This window comes from Pristiophorus japonicus, chromosome 6 (assembly GCF_044704955.1).
Source record: "Pristiophorus japonicus isolate sPriJap1 chromosome 6, sPriJap1.hap1, whole genome shotgun sequence".
Lineage (NCBI taxonomy): Eukaryota > Metazoa > Chordata > Chondrichthyes > Pristiophoridae > Pristiophorus > Pristiophorus japonicus.
Window position 1 is genome coordinate 53,450,452 of NC_091982.1, and position 21,007 is coordinate 53,471,458.

Sequence of the window (21,007 nt, forward strand, 5' to 3'; positions counted from 1 at the left end):
GGCTTCTGGGCAGGCGGTAAGCCTCCGGCGCCTCGCAGCGATCCTCCGGTCAGGTTTAGCGGCGGCGCTGAGCAGCACCACCTGGAAGAGCTGCGCCCGGTGTGCAACGCCCCTGGTTGCGACACCGGCACGAGTTTGAGCTCCAGCCTGACCCGTCCGCCCGCAATGACCACCTGGGAAATCAGGGTGGTCCCACGATCCTGTCGGCAAACAGATGAGTAATGGACTCCCGTGGGCAATGTTTTTGTGTTTTTTTAGGTTTCCCCTCCACCCCAAACGTCTCTTGGAATGCTCCCGGCCCAGCTCTTTAGCTCGGGGGTTTCCCATCCTTGCGCCACGAGAGGTGTACAACGCCTCCCTTAGTGCTGCACCCCCTGACGCAGGGTCCAGATGGCCAAACTTAAATACTAAAGTACAAACTATTCCCGGCTGCTAACTTTCCCATCCCATCGCCATTATCGCCCTCAAAATATAAAAGCTGAAAATCCTTGAAATGTTGTTCCCGGTAAAGAAAAAAAGGACAATATATAGGTTACCGACTAATGCCATCCTATTTGTTGTTCCAGTCCCCATTTATTAAGGGATGAATACTATTGAGTGCCATGCAAATTATGGGGTCAATTTTCCCTGGTACCCCCTTGCTGGACACGGTACAGGCCACCTAAAATGTACTGCGTCTGTTCAGGCTATTGTATGCCTGAATTTGGGGGGCCCAGGTCATTAATGTGCCTCACCATCCCAAGGTAGAACTGAATTTGGTTTGCCAGGCCATTATTATGGCCCACTTTCCAGGCCAAACATAGGTCTAAATTTGGTCATTAAAATGGCCTATTTAGATCCCCGGTGTGGCCTTGTGCTCTGTTGGGAATCAGAAGCTGAAATAAGCCTGCAATTGCAGATCTGACAGCTCACATCTTGGCCTAAAATTTCACTTGTTGCTGCAAAAGAAAGGTAGGCCACTTTTCCTTCAAGGTTTACAGTCAGCCCCCCTCGGACCCTCCAATCTGAGGGGTTCCTGGGTGCAAAGCCAGTGCCAGGTACTTTTGGTGCCCCGGTGACCAAACCACAGGAAGTTGAGGTGGAAAAGATGGGAATATCGCCCCCCCCGCATCCCCACTCCACCCCACCTCATTTAAAAGAGAACGTTGGTCCCGTGTCTATTGCTGGCACAGAAACTTGATCCAGTCCTCGAGGGGGCAGGGGAGGGGGAGTCTTGCAAATCCGAGGCTACATAAAGGGGGTGGCGACTCCACATGTGGTACAACTAGAAGCATTTATATCTTCAAAGAAATAGCACAACTTGAAAAGATGTTGATTTATTTAATTGTAGGCAAGTTATCAACTTTGTTTCCATCAGGGAGAGCTCTACTGTTCGTTTAAAAAAAGTCACATACAAATCATATTCAAATCCTCTTCGAACAGACTGCCTCCAGGACAAGAGAATTGTCCGTAATAATGAAAGAGAAACTTATGACTAATTAAAATGGGAAGATGGAATTATCAGTTACTAAAAAGTCAAGAGCAGAAATCGAACCTGTGAGGGATATGAGCTTGGAATTTCTTCCCAAATATCATCCCTTTTCAAACACTACCAGGGCAGATAATAGAAAAAGATCCAACAATGTATCTTCGCACCGAACTTACAGGCAGATCTCATTTCCCCACCCCCCCCCACCACTGTATATAGGTTTGGGTCTCTGTGGGATTCCTTCTGTTTCCCGGAAATAATACCTCAATAAAAGATAGAGACGGAAGAGAGTTGAAGGAATTTAGAGGGATCTAAAGGGAGGCTCATCCCTTAGATTCTGCTAGTGCTGCCCCTTTAAGCAGCTGCAGCGTGGTCATCGCTGCAGCAGCGTTTGATATCACTCCGTCTCAGAAGACTCCCCCAGTAATTTGGAGCATGCCCTGAATCATAATTAATTCACCCGCTAAAATGGGACGGGGTTAGACCAATGGCCAGAACCCATGTGCAGCGAGAGCCCCATTGAAAAGGAAATTCTAGGCCATAGTTTGTGACCTCACTTGGGTTTCTCTGGTCCATGCACCATTCAAAGCCTCCCTGATAAAGTGCAACATCCCCACTGACACCTGGGAGTCCATGGCCAAAGACCGCCCTAAGTGGTGGCAGTGCATCCGGGAGGGCGCTGAGCACCTCGAGTCTCATCGCCGAGTGCATGCAAAAAGCAAGCTTAGGCAGCGGAAAGAGTGTGCGGCAAATCAGGCTCCCCACCCACCCTTTTCCTCAACTACTGTCTGTCCCACCTGTGACAGGGACTGTGTTCTCATATTGGACTGTTCAGCCACCTAAGGACTCATTTTTGGAGTGGAAGCAAGTCTTCCTCGATTCTGAGGGACTGCCTATGATGATGATGAGGAACAGGAGTTTGGCGGAGTGAGTTCCAAATTTCTACCACCCTTTGTCTGAACAGTACTTCCTGATTTTGCTCCTGAATGGCCTAGCTATAATTTTAAGAATATGCCCTCTTATTATATAATTTTTCCGTATCAACCCTATCAAATCCTTTAAACTTTTTAAACATGTCAATCAGATCACCACTCGGTCTCCTATCCTCAAGGGAATATAAGCCAAGTTTTTGCAACCGGTCCTCATAATTTAACCCTCTCAGCCCCTAAATACCTTTGCCAATTGAATGCGCCATAAAAAGATATGCTTAATAATACAGCCAAGGACAGGAACATGTTGTAGGGAGAAATCTGGAGTCTAGGGGAATCAAGGGATATGGCAATCAGGCGGGAAAGTGGAGTTGATGATCAGCCATGATCTTACTGAATGGCGGAGCAGGCTCGAGGGGCTACAGGGCCTACTCCTGCTCCTGTTTCTTATGTTATGTTCTTAAAGCCTTGTCCAAACTCTCAAAGCAGAAGAAACTCCTAATACCTAAAGTTCACCAAGCAGTTTCATAAATTCTGTATGATATGATTTGCCTTCTACTTGAAGCCACATTTGTCTATAGGTTGCTTAAGAAATTTGACAGGAAACAATTTTACACAGTTCTACTCCATGAGTCAGGACAATCTCATAACCCAGGAATGAAGAGGTTGACAGGACTTCAGAGCATAACAATCCACAATGGAATGGATGCTGAATTATTAGAGGAGCTGTCTTTCCAATGAAATGTTATACCTTGGCACCAACTGCCTGTTCATGTGGACAGAAAATATCCCATGTCAAAGGACAGCAAGGAATTCTCCCAATATCTTGGCCAACATTCACCCCTTAACCAAATCCACTAAAAACAGTATTGGCTGTTATAATATAACGTAATATAACATAATATAACATTAACTGGCTGTTCTTCTGACTGCCAATTGTGCAACCGTGTTATGTGCAAATTGGCTACTTCACTTGCTTAACAACACGTGACTATACTTCAAAAGTAATTTACGGGCGATGAAATATTTTGAGACATCTTGAGGGCATGAGAGGTGGTATGCAAATCCAAGTTCTTGTCTGTCTTGTTACAATCAACACTTCCAAATATTTGCAGTAGTTATAGCCTGCATAGCGTGCTTAGAATTTCTTAGCGTGGATTTTGGAGCTCCAGACAAGACGATCAGTGCTGGGGAATGAAACACTTCAACTTTTGCCTCCAGCCTCGTCAGCAAAGCACTCTTGGATCACACATGCTGTGGATTAATTACATGGTAAAGCTCCCACCTCTGTTCCAACATGTGTTAACCCCAACCCCAGAAATGAACTTCTCCCAATGCACCATTTCAATTTCCCAAACCAACGATTACTGTTATCTCTCCAAGTAAAACAGCCGTTTAGAGATGAATTATGGATAGTTCTGTGCTGCAGACAAGCACTTACCAAAGCCATGAGCTGAGGAGAGCTCAAAATCATTATACTTCGAATCTATACAGGCAGGACAGACAGGGGGCATTCATCTCAACAGTTTGAGGCAAGTTCAAATCAAGATATCAGAAGTGAAAATACTGTATTCACTTCCCATTGCCCCCTCAATGCACAATCATTCTTTATGATATCCATGTTTTTCCACTTGATTGGAAGCTCAATGCTGTGATAAACATAGAAACATAGAAAATAGGTGTAGGAGCAGGCCATTCGGCCTTCGAGCCTGAACCATCATTCAATATGACCATGGCTGATCATGCACTTCAGTACCCCATTCCTGCCTTCTCTCCATACCCCCTAATCCCTTTAGTCGCAAGGGCCACATCCAACTCCCTTTTGAATATATCTAACGAACTGGCCTCAACAACTTTCTGTGGTACAGAATTCCACAGGTTCACAATTCTCTGGGTGAAAAAGTTTCTCCTCATTTCGGTCCTAGATGGCTTACCCCTTATCCTTAGACTGTGACCCCTGGTTCTGGACTTCCCCAACATCGGGAACATTCTTCCTGCATCCAACCTGTCCAATCCCATCAGAATTTTATATGCTTCTATGAGATCCCCTCTCATTCTTCTAAATTCCAGTGAATATAAGCCTAGTCGATCCAGTCTTTCTTCATATGTCAGTCCTGCCATCTCTGGAATCAGTCTGGTGAACCTTCGCTGCACTCCCTCAATAGCAAGAATGTCCTTCCTCAGATTAGAAGACCAAAACTGCACACAATACTCAAGATGTGGTCTCACCAAGGCCCTGTATAAATGCAGTAAGACCTCACTGCTCCTGTACTCAAATCCTCTCATTATGAAGGTCAACATGCCATTTGTTTTCTGTACTGCCTGCTGTACCTGCATGCCTACTTTCAATGACTGATGTACCATGACACCCAGGTCTTGTTGCACCTCCCCTTTTCCTAATCTGTCGCCATTCAGATAATAATCTGCCTTCCTGTTTGCATTCAGTCCTTTCTCCACCATGATCTCGTTAATCCATGGATGATTAGGCATTTAGTAAGTCTCCACGCAAGAGATTATTAGCAAAAATGAAAGCGCACGGAATTGGAGGCAATCTTCTGATATGGGTTGGAAACTGTTGGGAAATTGGAGACAGAGAGCAGGGATATAGGGAATGTATGTTGATTGACGGGATGTGAAAGGTAGTGCTCCCCAGGGATCTATACTGGGGCCTCAGCTTTTCACCATATATATGACTTGGATAAAGGAAGAATTGTATATCCAAGTTTACAGATGACACAGCGGGCCCGAAATTCACTGTTCCCTAAGGGACGGCTACTGCGGAGTTTGGGCGGTCGATCAAACAAAAATCAATGGGCCGCCGCGGTCGGGTACTTTTTGCGCCCCGTGCCATATTCAGCTCGGGGAAGATTTGAGCGGTGTTCATTTCCGCCGGAAACGGCATGGTGAAGCCGCTGTAGAGGAAGGTTTCCAGCGGTGAGCTCTGCACCGTGCGGGCCGTTGGAAAGGGACTAACAAAGCGAAATTCACCGAGGAAATGGTAGGACTTTTCCCGGCAGTGCCCCGTGAGACTTTCGGTGTGGTGCTTGAACGTGACACTGCAGGGGCCCTTTGGTAGGTAAATAGTTTATTACTTATTGATGTTTTTATTTCATTTTCCAGCATCCACAGCATTTATCTTTTCATAGTATTATTAATTACAGGCAATTATCCGGGTCCCTCGGGGATCGGGTAAACGATTTTGCCGCTAGGGCGAGTGCACGTCTCAGAGCTGAAATTTGATGTTGATAGAACCAACCACGAAGATTTAGTTTGTGTTATCATAGCGTGAAGGTAATAAAATACATGACAATGGATTCATATCATCTCGAAATTATTTTATTATGTTAAGAGTTAAAAGTGTTAAAACTGAGCTTGATTTTTTTAAAAAGCTATCTTGTATCTGCTTGTTTAAATTAATTCATTTTCTTCTTTATTAAAGTGTTGTGGATGATATGAGCTTGCAGAATCTCGTGAGAAGTGAAATGAGAATTCTCCTCAAAGAAACCTACGACATATTTCATTGCTTCTTCAGCACGTGCCCAAGTTTTCCTTTCTTTTACTTCAATCTCAGTGTCTGAATCGCTCATCTCTTCATCAGGTTTGTCTTTATTGGTGACTATGCCAATACGTTGCTCGTCGATATAAAATTGTGCTACAGCTGTGTCGATGTCAACATGTAACCACTCAGCAATCTCATCCTCTGCTAGGGATTTAAGTGCGTTTGTATCGTGAGCACTGCTGACAATCTCCACAATTTCTTTGACAGCCTGTTCTGTATCAGCCCCAGCATAAAGACCTTCGAATTCTTCGTCATCAGAAGTACTGTCTTCAATCATGACATTGGGCCACAACTTGCGCCAACACCTCATCAGTGTAACGTTTTTTACTTCTCCCATGCCAGAGAGCATGCAGCAATGGCATCTTTATTAGTGTATGCTCTCTGGAAATCAATGATTGATTAATAGCGATCTATCAATCTGCGTATGAAGTTGTTCCTATAGTGACACTTGAAGTTTTGTATGACACCCTGATCCATAGGTTGAATGAGCGGGGTCACATTGGGGGGCAGACAGCATGCAAAGATGTTGCCACAACTAGACACTAATTTTGACTCATGCGGGTGTGCTCTGCAATTGTCCAGAAGCCGGACACACTTCCCATTAGGTTTGCCTATTTTCTTCATGTTTTCTTGAGCTTGGGGGATGAATTCTGTTGAGAACCATTCCATGAATATGTCCTTTTCCATCCACGCACTTCTCTGAGACTTATAGCTGACTGGTAAATGAGCAATTCCCTTTAAAGCACGTGGTCTTCTTGATTTGCCAATCACTAAAAGTGGAAGTCTGTGTTCACCAGAGGCATTGGCACAATTTAAGATTGTTAACCTATCCTTATTCATCTTAAAGCCTGCAGCTTCCTTCTCCCCTGCTGCAGCCAATGTGGCAGTCGGCAAACACTTCCACAGTAAGCCAGTCTCATCTGCATTGTGCATTTGATCTGCGGTCAATTTCATTTCCTGCACCATTCCAGCAAATGCTCTTGCATAATTCTGTGCGGCCTCATTGTCTGCCGATCTTTTCTCACCCGACACATCCAGCTCGCAAATGCCATGGCGCTGCTTAAATCGTGTGAGCCACCCCTCTGAGGAAATGCACTCTTCATCTGGATTAATTCTCGTCTTGAAACCCTTGGCCTTTGCTGTAATCATTGGCCCTGAAATTGCCACACCTTCAGAACGCTTCAAAATAAACCATTCATAAAGCACCTTGTCAAGCTTTGGCTTTTGCAAATTCTTGCGGGCCATTACCTTCACGGGAGATTCGAAGCATCGGTGAATCTTTCAAGATCTTTCTTTTGCTGCTTGATATCGTAAATGGTTGATGATCCAACTTCACATTCCTCCATCAGGTTACGCACACTTCTGCCAGCTTCATACTTCTTTAAAATTTCTAACTTCTGCTGAATGCACAATACCTTTTGTTTCCTTTTAGTGCCTCCACAAGACATTTTAAATTGTGCACCCGACTGCTTGAACTGCTCGCAATGCATATGGCAGTTGCAAAGTGAGAACGAAGTCCACGCCTGCTTCAATTTGTGTGTGCTTGCTAGTTGAAGTGATCGAGATTTTCACGTGTGCGACAATTATTTAATGCCTGTGTCAGTTGCGAAGTGAGAAAGGAATCCACGCCTGAGTCAATTTATGTGTGATTGACACTTGAGCTGATCGCGATATCCATGTGTGTGACAGTTTTTAAAAGTGCCGTTGCAGCGGGTTCTCCATTAGATCCATGTACGGATAATCGAGAGTTGCCTGTATTAGTTTTTATTTCATTTTCTAGCATCTGCAGTATTTATCTTTTCATATAATTTTATTAATTGTTTTGGCTCCATTAAACCTGCTGAGTGCTGCTCAGAGGTTTGCACACCCCCCTGTACTTTTGTACAACTTTCAGGTCTGACTCTTTAGTGGAGGCCTGTGGGCTGCAGAGACCTGCTTGGCAGGGTTCACCCTGAGGATGGGAGGAGTGTTGGGAGGGTGACACCTGGTACACCTGGTCAGAAACAGGGTGGCACGCAGGAGAAGGTGTCGCCGTCAGCACCGTGCAGACAAGCAGCGGGCAAGGGAGGCAGTAGCCATGATTGGTTCATTCTGCACCAGACCAGTGTGCCCGCCGTCTTTACCGGCCGTATCAGGATTGTGGTTGGCTGCTTGGAGACAAGGGAAGCCCCTGTCCATCATCATCATAATCATAGGCAGTCCCTCGAAATCGAGGAAGACTTGCTTCCACTCTAAAGTGAGTTCTCAGGTGACTGAACAGTCTAATACAGAAATTACAGTCTCTGTCGCAGGTGGGACAGATAGTCATTGAAGGAAAGGGTGGGTGGGGAGTCTGGTTTGCTGCACGCTCCTTCCGCTGCCTGCGCTTGCTTTCTTCATGCTCTCGACGACAAGACTCGAGGTACTCAGCGCCCTCCCAGATGCTCTTCCTCCACTTAAGGCGGTCTTTGGCCAGGGTCTCCAAGGTATCAGTGGGGATGTTGCACTTTATCAAGGGGGCTTTGAGGGTATCCTTAAAACATTTCCTCTGCCCACCTGGGGACCGCCTGCCATGTATGAGTTTCGAGTAGAGTGCTTGCTTTGGGAGTCTTGTGTTGGGCATGTCCACATGCCTGACACAAGACTCCCAAATCCCCTGTCCACTTGGCTGCTCACTCCTCTGCGGAACCCCAGGACAGAGCCAGAGCATGTATACAATGACGCTCATTGTGCCACCAGGTGCATCATCGAGCAGTGCATAGGCATCCTTAGGCAGAGGTTCCGGTGCCTGGATCACTCTGGTGGCATCTCGCAGTACTCTCCTCAATGGGTCTCCATAATCATCGTGGTCTGCTGCATGCTGCACAACTTGAGGGGACAGCTGCTGGAGGTCGAGCCAGCAGTACCACCTGAGGAGGAGGAAGAGGAGGAGGAGGAGGTGCAGGAGGAGGATGATGATCTCCGTCGCCCCAGAGCTAGGAGGCGTCGACCCATCGCCACCCTGGAAGGGCCTGGTGCAGACTGGCCAGCACCCTCCTGGGAGGGTGTGTCCTCACATATATGGAGGTGCCTGACACCTCCCCTGCAATCTCCCTCCATGCGTTATGTACTGGCGGTCTGCCAGGTCTCCCCACGTCAGGAAACAGTATTCTTCTTCTGTCCTCCACACCGTCCATCAGTGTCTCCAACTCCATATCAGTAAACCTGTTGGCTTTCGTTGCATCTCTTACACCAGCCATCCGTCCAACCTCCTTCCCCTCTCAGGGTCTTGCTGCAAACCCCGGTCTTTAAAAAGGCCAGAGAGCAGCTGGCTTATTAGAAACCCTTACCTGCATGCTGAATTTCTCAGTGGTGATAATGCTCAAATTAAGGCAACCACACCACGGAAAAAAACACTTTGAAAGGGTTCATTAGTGCTGGAGCCCATTTATTCACTTTTGGAGCTGAATATGGGGTGGTCCAGACACGAAAATTTTTGCCGCTAACGTCCACAAAAACGTGGAGGAGCACCAGCTTTCCAGCGGTACTGAATTTCAGGCCCTAAGTTAGGAGGCAGAGTAAATTGTATAGATAGGAGGAGAAAGTAACAAGAACTACAATAATAACTTGTATTTATATAGCATCTTTATCGTAGTAAAACATTCCAAGGCTTTTTACAGGATCACTATAAAAATAAAATTTGACTCCGAGCTACACAAGGAGATATTTGGGCAGATGACCAAAAGTTTGGTCAAAGAAGTATGCTTTAAGGGGCGTCTTAAAGGTGGAGAGAGAGGTAGAGAGGTGGAGAGGTTTAGGGAGGGAATTCCAGAGCTCAGGGCCTTGGCAGTTGAAAGCATAGCCACAAATGGTTGAGCGATTATAATCAGGGTTGCTCAAGAGGGCAGAATTAAGAGGAGCGCAGACATCTCGGAACATTGTACGGCTCTTACACCATAGTGGGCATGCATAAAAAGTAATCAAAAAAGTGGCTGGAATACAAAGGGGAGGAAGTCATCTTTCAGTTGTATAGAGCCTTGGTTAAACTCCATCTGGAGCATAGCATGCAGTTCTGAGAACCGCACCTCTGGAAGGATATATTGGTTTTGGAAATAGTACAGCATAAATTCACGAGAAAGATACCCCGGCCAAAAGGATTCGAGTAGGAGGACAGTTTGTACCAACTTGGCTTGTATTCCCTCGTCCATAAAAGGTGATGGCATTGATATATTTGAGGTTTTTAAAATGACGAAAAGATTTGCCAGGGGAGAGACAGAGAAACTATTTCCGCTGGTGGAGGAAGGGGACACAATCCTGGAATTACCATTCAGGAGTGAAATCTGGAGGCACTCTTGCAAACATGGGCCAGGGTAAATCTGGAACTCTGTCCCCCCGCCCCCCACAAAAGGCTGTTGAGGCTTCTCCTCTGTGTGACGCACCCATGATCCAAAACGGCCAAGTGTAGAAACAGGACATTTAATCTGGAATCTCAGAGGGTCGCAGTAAAAGCTACTTATCTGAAACTAGCATTAAGGCGCATTGTTGATCCTCGATGAGCACAAAAAATGATAATGATGGTTCAGCTTTAGTCATTACGTATTCACTCAACGTGCTTTTTACATTTCCACAGTGATTTAACTTGGCTACTGCAGGCCTCGGGAATAGTACTTGCGACGCCTGTATTCCGAGTGAATTCTGTCTTCATTCAATCTTGTGATGAATTCAACAAGATGACAAAGATAAAGATGAACGGGCTGTTCAGAGAGAAATCAGAGCAAGTTGAAAACATTAACTGGAATGTGGAACTTGCAACCACAAGGAATAGTTGAGACGAATAGCATAGATGTAGTCAAGGGGAATCTAGATAAACACATGAGGGAGAAAGGAATAGAAGGATGTGCTGATAGGGTTAGATGAAGAGGGGAGGGACAGGCTCATGTGGAGCATAAACATGGACCTGTTGGGCTGCATGGCCTGTTTCTGTGCTGTAATCTTCTATGTAAAATTGGTTTCTACATCGCTGACATCAACACAGTATTCAGAACTGACAATGGTAGAGGATCAGTACAGCTGAATTTCACCAGGTCTCAAAGATGGCTACTTATTGGCATGCAACATGCCTGCTGTTAAGGCAATTTAACCAGCGTCACAAAGTTACAGCACACAGTATCGCTGCATCCAGTTCCCAACCAGGGGATCAGCACATCCAAAAGAAATTTAGATACAGTAAACTCTCATTTACCCGGATACGAATGTAAAGGAAAACCCGCCGTAATGGAATTTAAAATATTGTGAAATTTGGCAATTTAACACACATATTTCGCTCACTTCAACTATCGCAAACATGGACAGGTTGCTCAATTACACATAAATTGACGCACTTTTCAACTGACGCACACATTGAAAGCTGTTCATTGCAACGCATCAGTCTGTCGAGTGTACTTGTTCAAAACACCCTGGAATCAAACAATTTAAAATGTCTTCCGACAGCATTAAAAGCAAATGCAGCATTAGGAAACGGAAAGTATTGAACATTCAGCAGAAATTAGAAATTATAAAGAAGTCTGAAGCTGGCAGAAGTGTGCGTACTTTGATGGACGAATATTAAGTTGGATCATCAAAAATTTATGATATCAAGAAGCAAAAGAAAGATCTAGAAAGTTTCGCCGCTGCTTCTGAATCTTCCGTCAAGGCAATGTCCCGTAAGAATTTGCGAAAGCCAAAGCTTGACAAACTAGACCAAGTGCTTTATGAATGGTTTTCTTTGAAATGGTCTGAAGGTGTGGCAATTTCAGGGCCAATGATTACAGCAAAGGCCAAGGACTTCAAGATGAAAATGAATTTAACTGAAGAGTGCATTTTTTCAGAAGGCTGGCTCACACGTTGTAAGCATCGCCACGGCATTCGCCAGCTGGATGTGACGGGTGAAAACAAATCAGCCGACAATGAGGCCGCACAGAATTATTCAAGAACATTTGCTGAAATGGTGCAGGAAAAGAAATTGACTGCAGATCAAATATACAACGCCGATGAGACTGGGGGCTTACTATGGAGGTGGCTGCAGCAGGGAAGAAGGAAGCTGTAGGCTTTAAAATGAATGGGGAGAGGGTAACATTCTTGAATTGTGCCAATGCCTCTGGAGAATATAGACTTCCACTTTTAGTGATTGGCAAATCAAGGAAACCACATGCTTTAAAAGGAATTGCTGATTTACCAGTCAGCTATAAAGCTCAGAAAAGTGCATGGATGGACAAGGACATATTCATGGAATGGTTTACAACAGAATTCGTCCCCCAAGTTCAAAAAAACATGAAGAAAATAGGCAAACCTAATGGAACGTGTTTGCTGCTTTCGGAAAATTGCAGAGCACACCTTTGCATGCTATTTGTCCCCCAATGTGACCTCGCTCATTCAACCTATGGATCAGGGCATCATACAGAACTTCAAGTGCCACTATAGGAATAATTTCATGCGCAAATTGATTAATAGCGATCAATCAATCTCTAATTTCCAGAGAGCATACAATATTAAAGATGCCATCTATGCATGTTCGCTGGCATGGAGAGAAGTTAAAAACATTACATTGAAGAGGTGTTGGCGCAAGTTGTGGCCCAATGTCATATTCGAAGACAGTGCCTCTGATGACGAAGAATTCGAAGGGTTTCATGCACGAGCTAATAAAAAACAGGCTGTAAAGAAATTGTGGAGATTGTCAGCAGTGCACACGAAACAAACGCACTTAAGTCTTCAGCAGAAGATGACATTGCTAAGCGGATAGATGTTGACATCGAAACAGATGTAACACAAACTTAGAATGACGAGGAGCTTATCGGCATAGTCACCAATAAAGACAAATCTGACGAAGAGATGAGCGATTCAGACAATGAAATTGAAAAAAAAGAAAAAAGACTTGGACACGTGCTGAAGAAGCAATGAAATATGTCATTGTTTTTTTTTTAAAGGAGAATTCTCATTTTACTTCTCAGGAGGTTCTGCAAACTCCTATCATCCGCAACATTTTAATTAAGAAGAAAATGAATTAATTTAAACAAGCAGATATAAGATCGCTATTTTAAAAATCAATCTCAAATGTCATCACAGAAAAAGAAGCATCTGCAGATGAAGGAATATTGGCAGAAGTAGCAAATTTAACAGAATAAAATAATAAAATAACATGAACTAAATATTTTGTTTCATTTATTAGACATTTATTTTTAATTTTGAAAAGTTTTTAATTTCTGAATAGCTCATGGAAAAAGCGGATCAGAGTCTTTACGATACGATATATAAAATATTTAGTGGGTGGTTCTATCACCTTCAAATATTAGCTTTAAAACGTAAACTCGCCCTACCAGAAAATTCGTTTACCTGGAATTGCCGAATCCCCAAACAATCCGGGTAAACGAGAGTTTACTGTATATTAACAGAAACTCTGCTGCTAAATATATTCCTTAAGTGACTTGACTATGCATATTTGCGCCATTACCAGTTGGATAGAAATCAATAGCAAGAACCATAGTGAATTGTCTTTCCCTCCCTCGCCCACTCAGATTGAAGCCAATTAAAGTACCCCGGTGCAGATTAAAGGTTGAATCTGGAATCTTCTGATCTGTACAGTTCAGGACTACACTGTGTTTCACTCGGCCATCATGAACTTTTATATTTGCATCTAGTGACAAATTTATTTGCATGTGTGAGGGAGAGAGCGCTACCCTAGCCTCGTAACAGTCGAGAGAGAGAGAGAGAGAGAGGGAATGAATTACAGATCACTCTAGCAACATCCAGTGTTCAAGACGGAAGTAAGGCCTTGGGATGTTTACAGTAGTGCCATGATAGAATGTTTATATTATAACTGTTATGGTAACAACAAGGACACTGCAACTTATGTGAAAGGTTGCTTATGTACGCATCCTATAGAGTAATGTAAACTTGTGTGTGTAAGAATCGGCTGAAGGACTGTACATTGACCAGAGCAGATCATATAAGGCAATGCCAGTTCCAGTTTGATAAGGGGAGAAACAGTGTATAAAGAAATAAACTTTTGTGTTAAGTTTTAGAAGAGAGAAACGTACGAGGATAAACGCATACCTACGTTCAAATCTGCTGACAAAACTCCACTTATAAATTGTGTCATACCCTGAAGAAATTATACTGGACATTTAGATTATTTTTTCTAATTTAACATAAGAACAAAGAGATTATGAACATAAGAATGAATTTGTTACTACTCATGTAACCAATGGAAGATTGTTTAAAACAACAGGCATATAAACATAACTATTATTCAAAGATTTTACTAGTTTGTATCCTTGTTCTTAGTTTGGTTTAAAGAAAAACTATTTGCATTTTTGAAAATCTAGATAACTTACATCTACTGCATTACCCTTGTCTACTCTGTCTGTTACCTCTTCAAAAAATTCAATGAGGTTGCTCAAACAAGACTCCCTTTTGAAATCCCATGCTGACTATTCATTATTATATTTTTGGTTTCTAGATGTTCTTCCATTTTCTCCTTTAGTAGGGATTCCATTATTTTTCCTACCACCGATGTTAAGCTGACTGATCTATAAATTCCCTGGACATGTTCTATCCCCCTTCTTAAATATAGATATTACATTAGCTATCCACCTGTCCTCTGGCACTACACCTTTTTCTAATGAATTATGAAATATCTGCAGTATTGCCTCTTCTATCTCTTTCTTAGATTATTTTAAAATGTATGGATGCAATGCATCTGGACCAGGGGTTTTATCCTCTTTGAGTTTGATTAGTTTGTTTAATATATCCCCTCTTTTTATTTTAAATGCACTTATCTCATTACTAAACTCATATCATGTCCACCTGTTCTATCTCCCTGTTAAATACTGAAGCAAAATAATTAGTTAATATTTCTGCCATCTCTCTATCATTACCTGTGGTATTATCCTGTATAGCCCTTAATGCCCCTATTCCCATCCCATTCTTCCTTTTTTTATTGATGTGCTTGTAAAATATTTTACTATTTTATGTTCCTTGATAATTTAATTTCATAGTTCTTCTTTGCCTTCCTAATTGTTTTTTTGACTTCTCTTCTAATCTCTTCATATTCTACCTGATGTCTATATAATTAATGTATGCCTCTTTCCTTATCCTCAATTGTTCTTTTATGGCTTTATTCATCCAAGGAGCCACATTAGTGTTCAGTTTGTTCTTTCCTTTTAGAGGAATATATTGTTCCTGCATTCCATTGAACACCATTTAAAATGTTTCCCATTGCTGTTCTACATCATTGTTGGCCAATATTGTTGCCCATTTTATCTTCTCAAGTTCTATTCTCAGCCCCTCAAAATCAGCTTTTCTCCAACTATTAACCTGGTTTTTGTCATACTTATGTCCTTCTCAATTATCATCTTAAAATGAATTATATTATGGTCATTATTGCCGAGATGTTCCTCTACTTTTACTTCTCTTATCTACTCTGGTTCATTCCCCATTACTAGATCCAATAACAAATCCTGCCTTGTTGGACTTTTTACATATTGGGTTAGAAAGGAATCCTGTACACATTGTAGGAACTCCATTCCCTTATCCCATTTACCTATCTCTTCTGTCCAATTAATATCGGGGTAATTGAAATCCGACATATATATATTTTTTTACTCATTTTCCTAATTTGTCTGCATATTTTTTCCTCCACCTCCCATTAGGTGGTTTGTAGACTTAGCCTATTAGTGTGATTGATCTTTTATTACCTTTTTATCTCTATCCATATAGATTCTATTTCTGTCTTGCTGATAACTGCGTCACTTTTTCTACTGCCATTGTTATCCCCAATAAGTACAGCTGCTGCACCTCCCCCCTTTCCCCCTCTATCTTTTCTAAATATGTTATACCCTGCAATGTTTAATTCCCAATCCTGATTTTTATGTAGCCATATCTCAGTAATCCCTACTCTGTCTGGTTCCTCGCAACACATGATTATCTCTAGTTCCCCTGTTTTATTATGGACACAGAGTGCATTGCTGTACAGAGAGTTTAACTTATTTTTAATAAGATTTCATCTCAATTTATGTTTAACCATCTTTTTAGACTCCTGTTTTTTAACTCTATTCATGCCCTTGCCAGTAATGTCCTGCCTTACTTTAATCTTTCCTATCCTCTCTTTTCCTGTTTTGTTTAGATTTCAGCTGGTTATGTTTCTCGTAGATCCCTCCCCCCATCTTACTAGTATAAAGTCTTTTCCACCTCCCTACTTACCCTTGCCACTAGGACTCGAGTCCCATCCCAGTTCAGCTGGAGCCCGTCCCATCGGTACAGCTCCTTCCTGTCCCAGAACTGGACCCAGTGTCCCATGAAAAGGAACCCCTCATTCCCACACAAGCCCTTTAGCCACGTGTTAATTCTCCTGATCTGTCTGCTTCTATACCAATTTGCACATGGCTCGGGCAATAATCCAGAGATTGGTTCCCTCGAGATCCTGCTTTTTAATTTAGAGCCTAACTCCTGATACCCCTTCAGCAAGACCTCCTCTCTGTTCCTACCCATGTTGTTTGTTCCAACATGGAGCACGCCAACTTGATTTAGCCACTCCCTTTCCAAGTTCCTTTCCAGCCGCCAGGAGATATCCCTTAGCCTGGCATCAGGTAGGCAACACGCCCTTTGGGATTCTCGTTCTTGGCTGCAGAGTATACTATCGATACCCCGAATTATGGATTCCCCTATCACAACCACATTTTACCTTATCTTTTCACTTTAACTGCTCACCCACGGGGTTCACACTGCTCGGGGATAATGTCTGTTAAGCTGAGGCAGGAGTTGAATGGCCACTGAATCAGCTGATTACGTGACAGCTTGAAATGTGCTATAAAAGCACCCGCCTGACAGATCTTCACTTTTCTCAGCCACAAGCTGTTCCTCAACATAACAAAAAAAAACAGATTATCTTGTCATTATCACATTGCTGTTTGTGGGAACTTGTTTGTGCACAAATTGGCTGCCACGTCTCCTACATTACAACAGTGAATACACTTCAAAAGTTCTTCATTGGCTGTAAAGCGCTTTGAGACGTCCAGTGATCGTGATCGTATAACTGAGTCTTTCTTTCTTTCTCATACCATTTCCACAACAGATTCTGCAGGCTTTACATTTCCACTCTCCATCCATTATCATTTCTCTGCAAGAGCTCTCTCACCATTCATCTCTACTTAATCTGCCATCTATTTCATCAAAGTGGGTGCCCTTTATACTGTCTCACTTGGTCCTCAGAATCCGACCATAATTTAATACCAGCAGCACAAACAACACCAACCTTCTCCTCAATCACCTGATGCTGTACAGGACAGTATCAGCACCCAAGCACATTGCTGCTCGGGAGGCCAGGGATGGCCTCACCATGGCCAGATTTACTTTACATGATGCTGTACAACCTGGCTGTCACATGATGTGCCAGTTGGCACCACTCCACACCAGCACCATAAATCATCCCTACAATGTCCAAGCCATTCTTTTCACACTCATCACCATTGCGGAAGATATCGTCATGTCTCATCATTCACTGGTTAAAAGGTGCACACAAAACTGTCCAAGAACACAAACTGATCAAAATAAAGGTTGCAATGTTTGACAGCACATTTACAGAAAGTTTAATGAACAATGTGTATGAAAGACTGGTATTAGAGAATTAGAGATTCATAATAGATGAGGATCATATATGTATATATTTAGTTGTCATCATTGACCAACTAATCTTATCCATGATTCTCTATGGACATGAGAATGCTGGCAACTGTTCGAATGTACACAAAAGTCAAAATCAGTTTTGACGAGGCTCAGATAACAGGCAGCCACAGGCTGCGAGTAAACGTCAAATTGTTAAATGACATGAGGTGAAGGAATGTATAGACGAGACCGCAAGGGCAGGGTATAATTGTTGGAAAATTACTAGAAGCGGGCGTAGCAAAGATGCTACCATTGGCTTGAGTGGCAGTGGTATTTTGACCACTAGAACCAATTAAAAAAGGTGATTTTGTTAAAGACCGCATATGGACACTAGCTAAACGAACCATTGATATGAAATGGGTTAAAACATCAATACTCAAGGAATAGCTTCACACAGCGATTGCTGTGAGGACAAAGAACAGACTGATGATGACGTCACCTGTGTCCGAGTTATTCCAGAGACCAAGGACTGCGAACCACCAGTTGAGCTATCGCCTGTTGTTAAGTATATTACGCTGCAAGCTTAATAAATCTTGTTCGATTGCTCAAACGTACTGACTGCTGCCTATTGGGTCTTGTCCAAGGACCTTTAAAACGGTTACAATTGGATAAAACATCCAAGTGCCTACCCTTGTGTGTTGTTAGTTGGTATAGTAGGAGGAGGGTGAGTGAGGGGTGGCTAGTGAGATGGGAATGTGAAAATGTAGAGAGAGAGACAGGAATGCGTGAAGGTGCAAGCTAAGTTGGTGTGAGTAAGGATGTGCAGGAGTAGGGTAGGGAAGGAAGAGTGTAAGGAGTGGCACAGCAGAATGAGGTTGAGTGCGGATTTGGAATGACGTTTCGTGATCTACTGAGATCATTGAAAGGTTTGAGGCACTGCACTCAGGTCCTCCTGACGACATCCCTGGTTGTGCCCTCCTCTGCAATGTGCAGCCAGGCTGTGGTAGTCTCCTGGGGAGGTCTCTTCCGCCCATGGGAAGGGAAGAGAACCTCCCTGCGTGCTATGACTCACTCCATAATCACCACTGTGTAGTGATTGTCAGTGTTTGCAGCACCTCAATGATGTAGAACACTGACAGCACAAATGCCAAATTAAAGTTGGCCATGGTCCCTTTAAGGAAACTGGATGATGACACGTCATAAATGATGTCACCAGACCTACTTCCTCTAATTGGCTGGGAAATGCACTGGGCGGGCTTAACAAACTCCATCAACGTAAATTAATTTTCCAGAGCAGGATGGAGACAGCAGTGGGGTTGGGACCTGTTGTGCTATACTCTATTCTAATTTGTTTGTTACACGAACCTTCACTAGACAGGCATTAGGACCCACCACCGACATCGCCCGCCTCGGACCCACCGAGGTAAGTAAAATCACAGCCATAGAATCTTACAGCACAGAATGAGACCATTCGGCTCTTTGTGCCTGTGCCCGCTCTTTGGTCGAGCTATCCAATTAATCCCACACCCCCTGCTCTTTCCCCATCGCCCAGTAATGTTCTCCCCTTCAAGTATTTATCCAATTCCTTTTTTGAAAGTTACGACTGAATCTGCTTCCACTGCCCTTGCAGGCAACGCATGTTCCAGATTGTCACAACTCGTTGCGTAAAAGAGAAAAATGACAAACTTCAGAAAAATAACTTGGGACGTTTTCAAGCACTGGGCCCAATTCCAAAGTTGAATGAATACTGATACAGAACCCATTATACCAGCTTTGAGGAAGGAGTGGACTGCTGTGATTCCAACTGTCACTGCTCTTTCCAGCTGCCAAGACGAGGGTTTAGGTCAGGCAGGAAATGTTGTTTATACGGATGCAGCGAGTCGTGGGATTTGGTCTTTAAATGGCTCTCGCAAGGTGATACAGATACAAACAGATGGGCAGGCCACTGCGCCTCAGCTGGAAATTTCCCCGTGGTTTGCACTGCTGTGCTTTTCAGTCAATTTAAACGTCTCTTCGGCAGCCAAACTTTGCACCTGATGCTCATGGACCTCCTGCCTCACAAATTACATTTGTGAGAGTTACTTGAGACAATAGATTAAGGTAATGGTGATAATTACTGCATGAAACTCTCAGGAGGAGTAAAATAAATGAAATTAATTAGTACACTAAATACCATACAAGCATTTCATTTCTATCTCATTAAACAGGTACCTGGACAGAGATTTTCAGGGCTTTCTGTTCCAGAGATTGATGTAATATGTAACAAACGGACTGAGGCAAGTTACAGCCCAGACTCTTATATAAGATTATCTGATCTGGAAAAGTTAGATACTGTTACCATTTTTATCATACTTCTGGTTGGACAAGACAGCCATTTTGAATGATATGCCTCTCTGGTCTCATCATTGTGTGTCAGCTGTGGCTCAGTGGGTAGCGCACCTGCCTCTGAACTATGAAAGTTGCAGGTTCAAATCCCACTCCAGGATCTGAGCACATAAATCTAGGCTGGCTCTCCAGTGCAGAACTGAAGGAGTGCTGCACTGTCGGAGGTGCTGTAAAACCAAGGCCCCGTCTGCTCTCTCAGGCGGACGTAAAAGATCCCTTGCCACTATTTCAAAGAGGAGCAGGGGAGTTATCCCCTGATGTTCGGGTTTAGATGCTCCCGGACCAGTGTGCACAAATCATTGTACGACTTCTCTGTGGGTTTCACTGGAGCGAGCAGATTTTTCATGAGGCCATACGTTGGTGCCCCGCAAATGGTGAGGAGGATCGCCCTTCGTTTGGTCGTGTACGTTTCTCCTTTCAGCTTGTTGGCCATGAAGTATTGGTTGAGTCGCTCCACGAACGTTTCCCAATCATCTCCCTCCGAAAATTTCTCCAGGATGCTCACGGTTCTCTGCATTGTTGCGGTGGGGTTTGTCATCTGTATCTCGTCGTCAGTTGTTAAGTCTTGAATAAAGCATCTGACCAGACACTGTAAGCTTAATGTAAGGTGTGACCGTTGTCCTTTATTACAGGTCTCCTGTGGGATCCCTTGGGACTCCAGGAGATGAGCCCACTGGTGGTTAAACATGGTATTTACTGGTTTACATATATAACAGTTGGCACTTGAGTGTTTAAGCAGTGTTCATGTAAAGTTTCTGTTAATGTGCTGTCAAATATTGAAAGCCTTATTTTTAACACTTGCGTTCTTGGAGACATTTGTGTGCACCTTTGGAGGTGGCTTGGTGAGTTGCAGTGAATGGCAAGACATAACGGCACTCCCTGCAATGGTGGTGGGTGTGGGTGGAGTGGCTGGGGCATTGTGGGGATGCTTGTGGTGTGGCAATCTGGCGCATCATGTGAGGTGTTCCACTTTGGTGGTAAAAACAGAGAGGCAGACTATTATCTGAATGGTGACAGATTAGGAAAAGGGGAGGTGCAACGAGACCTGGGTGCCATGGTGCATCAGTCATT

At 43.5% G+C, this 21,007-nt stretch overlaps 1 pseudogene; it reads right to left on the reverse strand.

The window, feature by feature from the left end:
* Positions 1 to 6,355: 6,355 nt before the first annotated feature.
* Positions 6,356 to 7,404, reverse strand: LOC139266113 (jerky protein homolog; annotated as a pseudogene).
* Positions 7,405 to 21,007: the final 13,603 nt, after the last annotated feature.